This window comes from Pteronotus mesoamericanus, unplaced genomic scaffold, assembly GCF_021234165.1.
Source record: "Pteronotus mesoamericanus isolate MK-2021 breed Mesoamerican mustached bat unplaced genomic scaffold, CSHL_Meso_final contig_58, whole genome shotgun sequence".
NCBI lineage: Eukaryota > Metazoa > Chordata > Mammalia > Chiroptera > Mormoopidae > Pteronotus > Pteronotus mesoamericanus.
This window is the reverse complement of record NW_026555205.1, coordinates 431,858-436,509: the sequence shown is the minus strand read 5'-3', so window position 1 is coordinate 436,509 and position 4,652 is coordinate 431,858. Positions and strand designations below refer to the sequence as shown.

Here is a 4,652-nt window from a genome sequence, read left to right as displayed (position 1 = left end):
GGAGCAAGGAAAAGTGGTAGGGGGTAGGCAGAGACAAATGTATTTGAAAAAATAAATAAATAAATAAATGAATGAATCAATAAAATTTAAAAAATAAAAAAATAAAAAAATTACTGATTTTAAAAACTAATAACTTAAAAACTGTCACACACACACAAAAAAAAAACGAAATGGTCCACAAAACATTCTCCTTTCCTTCTGAAGGTTTTACAATGCATTGTAATCATTAACCAGTCCTTCACTATTAACCTTAAGTGGCCAATTGAGACAAACAGTTCTGAGGCCGTTCTTCCACCACTGATTAAGACTGGGGTGGGAGGTGTTGGGGATAATATTCATTTAGCCTTCTGAGCTTTCTGGGAAGACTTGGTGACTTTGCCAGCTCCAGCTGCCTTCTTGTCCACTGCTTTGATGACACCAACAGCAACTGTCTGTCTCATGTCACGAATGGCAAAGCAGCCCAGAGGAGGATAGTCACAGAAGCTCTCAACACACATGGGCTTGCCAGAACCATATCAACGATGGCTTCATCACTGGATTTCAAAAACTTTGGGCCATCTTCCAGCTTTTTCCCATAACAACAATTAATTTTCTGCTTCAGCTCAGCAAATTTGCAAGCAATATGAGCTGTGTGACAATCCAGAACAGGTGCATAACCAGCACTGATTTGGCCAGGATGGCTGAGGATAATCACCTGAGTTGTGAAGCCAGCTGCTTCCTTTGGTGGATCATTTTTGCTGTCACCAGCCACATTGCAACGACAAACATCTTTGACAGACACATTCTTGACATTGAAGCCCACATTGTCCCCAGGAAGAGCTTCACTCAAAGCTTCATGGTGCATTTCAACAGACTTTACTTCAGTTGTAACATTGACTGGAGCAAAGGTGACCACCATACCAGGTTTGAGAACACCAGTCTCCACTCGGCTCACAGAAACAGTACCAATACCACCAACTTTGTAGACGTCCTGGAGGGGCAGACGCAGAGGCTTGTCAGTTGGATGAGTTGGTGGCAGGATGCAATCCAGAGCTTCAAAGAGAGTGGTTCTACTGGCACTGCCATCTTTACGTGTGACTTTTCATCCCTTTAACCAAGGCATGTTAGCACTCGGCTCCAGCATGTTGTCGCCATTCCAACCAGAAATTCGCACAAATGCTACTATGTCAGGGTTGTAGCCCATTTTCTTAATGTAGGTGCTGACTTCTTTAACAATTTCCTCTTATCTCTTCTGGCTGTAGGAAGGCTCAGTGGAATCCATTTTGTTAACACTGACAATCAGCTGTTTCACACCCAGTGAGTAAGCCAGAAGGGCATGATCACAGGTCTGCCCATTCTTGGAGATCCCTGCTTCGAACTCACCAACGCCAGCAGCAACAATCAGGACAGCACAACCAGCCTGAGATGTGCCTGTAATCATTCTTTTGATAAAGTCTCTGCGTCCTGGGGCATCAATGATGGTCACGTAATACTTGCTGGTTTTGAATTTCTATAGGGAGATATCAATGGTGATACCACGCTCATGTTCAGCTTTCAGTTTGTCCAAGACTCAGGCATACTTCAAGAAGCCCTTTCCCATCTCAGCGGCCTCCTCCTCAAATTCTTCAATGGTTTTCTTGTCAATCCCACCACATTTGTAGATAACATGGCCAGTAGTGGTAGACTTGCTGGAATCTACGTGTCCAATGACAACAATGTTGATATGAGTCTTTTCCTTTCCAATTTTAGCTTTGATTTAGTGGTGGTTTTCTCAACACCTGTGTTCTGGTGGAAAACCCATTGCAAAAAGGGTGAACACCCCTTTGATTTCAATGGATTGATCTTCCATGCAGAAAATCAACAAGGAGAGAGTGGCCTTAAATGACACACTGGATCAAATGGATTTAATTGATATATTTAGAGCATTTCCCCCCAAAGCAGCAGAATATACATACTTTACAAGTGCACATGGAACATTTTCTAGGATAGACCATGTATTAGGACACAAAATGAGTCTCAATAAATTTAGGAAGATTGAAATCATATCAAGCCTCTTCTCTCACCAATTCAATACTAAGAAACTAGAAATTAATCACAAGAACACTGAAAAACACACAAAGATATGGAAGCTAAATAACATGTTATTAAACAATGAATGGGTCAACAATGAGATCAAGGAAAAAAATCAAAAGATACTTTGAAACAAATGAAAATGAGGACACAACAATCCAAAATCTGTGGGACGCTGGGAAAGCAATCCTGAGAGGGAAATTCATAGCATTACAGATCTATCTCAAAAGGCAAGAAAAAGCTCAAATAAACAATCTAACTTTACACTTAAAGGAACTTGGAAAATAACAACAAAGCCCAATGTGAGCAGAAGGAAGGAAATAATAAATATCAGAGTAGAAACAGATGAAACAGAGTCTAAAAAAAATGATACAAAAGATTGATGAATCCAAGAGCTTGTTCTTTGAAGCAATAAATATGACTGACAAACCTTCAACCAGACTCATCAAGGAAAAGAGAGGACCCAAATAAATAAAATCAGAAATGAAAGAGGAGAAATAACAACTGACACCAGAGAAATACAAAAGATTGTAGGAAAATGTTATGAACAATTGTATGCCAACAGACTGGACGACCAGGATGAAATGGATAAATTCCTAGAAATACACAATCTTCCAAAGCTAAATCAGGAAGAATCAGAGAGTCTGAACAGACACATAACACTTAGTGAAATTGCAGCAGTAATCAAAAAACTCCCAACAAACAAAAGCCCTGGATCAGATGGCTTCACAGCTGAATTTTATCAAACATTCTGAGGAGGACTAATACCTCCCTTTCTCAAACCATTTCAAAAAATTCAAGAGGAGGGAAGGCTCCCAAGCTCATTTTGCATGGCCAGCATTATCCTAATTCCAAATCCAGATAAAGACACTGCAAAAAAGAAAATTATAGGCCAATGTCTGTGATGAACAGAGACACTAAAATCTTGAACAAAATATTAGCAAACCAAATATAGCAATGCATGAAAAAGATCATACACCATGATCAAGTGGGATTTATTATGGGAATGCAAGTTTGTTACAACATTCACAAATCAATAAATGTGATTCACCACATAAACAAAATGAAGAATAACAACTACATGATCTTATCAATAGATGCAGAAAAAGCTTTTGATAAAATCCAGCACCCATTTATGATAAATCCTCTCAACAATGTGGGTATAGAGGGAATATAACTAAACGTAATAAAGGCCATATATGACACACTGCCAGCATCACACTCAATGGTCAAAAACTACAAGTGTTCCCCTTAAGATTGGGACCAATACAGGGATGTCTGCTTTCACCTCTGTTATTCAACATAGTACTGGGAGTCCTAGCCACAGCAATCAGGCATGAAGAAGAAATAAACGGCACCCAAATTGGAAAGGAAGAAGTAAAACTGTCTTTATATGCAGATGACATGTGAGTGTACAGAGAAAACCCCGCAGAATCCACCAAGGTACTACTAGAACTGATAAATGAATTCAGCAAAGTAGCAGGACACAAAATTAATATCCAGCGATCAGTCGTATTTTCATATGCCAATAATGAACTAACAGAAATGGAAATTAAGAAAGAAATCCCATTCACAATTGCTTCAAAAAGAATAAAATACCTAGGAATAAACCTAACTAAGAATGTAAAACCTGTACTTGGAAAGTGGTAAGGCACTGAAGAAAGAAATTGAAGAACATAAAAATAAGTGGAAGCTCATAGGAAGAATTAACATCATTAAAAGGGTCATAGTACCCAAAGCAATCTATAGATTCAACACAATTCCTATTATAATCAAGATTCTAATGACATATTTCACAGAACTAGAACAAAATATTCCAAAAATTTATATGGAATCACAAAAGGCCCCACATAGCAATAGCAATCCTGAGAAAGAAGAAGAAATTTGGAGGAATCACGTTACTTAATATCAGACTATACTATAAGGCCATAGTAACCAAAACAGCCTGATATTGGTATAAAAACAGTCACATGGGTCAATGGAACAGAATAGAGAGCCTTCATGGATATTCCTATAAGCACTTCACTTATAGCTGTCACACATTGATTATATGTGTATGCTAGTAACGGTGCATTGCCTGTTTCTCACAACACTGATGAGTATCACCGTGGTCTATAGCAAATGACCCTGCTCACCATCAAGATGTGGCTGACTGGACCAAAAGGGAAATAGTTGCTTGCAATGGGTAGATCCGGTGGTCACCACATTAAGCAGGTGGTTGAGTTTAACCTCAACAATAGTGGAATAGCTTGACATCGTGGGACTCCTGATGTGATGCTGTGGGAATTTTACACACCACTCATATGATCTTCCTAGAAAAGCTTCACCTTAAACTGGTAATTTGGATACATTCAAATTCCAAAATGTGGGTCATTCTGCAGAACTTTATGGCTGGACACTTTGAAAGGCTCGATGAAATGAAAAAGAGGGAGGTAATGGGAACCTCACATCTATTCTGTGAATATTTAGAGCTATGAGCCAGACACCTTAGAATTCAAACCAGAGAGTAACTCCCTCCCTTGAATCTAGCAAAGACTCAAATCTTTTCAGAAGTGTAGTGGACTTACACGCTCACTGCCACTTACTAAGAGAAAGTCAGAAAT

At 39.0% G+C, this 4,652-nt stretch overlaps 1 pseudogene; it reads right to left on the bottom strand.

Moving 5' to 3' along the window:
- Nucleotides 1-287: 287 nt before the first annotated feature.
- Nucleotides 288-4,305, bottom strand: LOC129076203 (elongation factor 1-alpha 1-like; annotated as a pseudogene).
- Between the last annotated feature and the right edge of the window lie 347 nt (nt 4,306-4,652).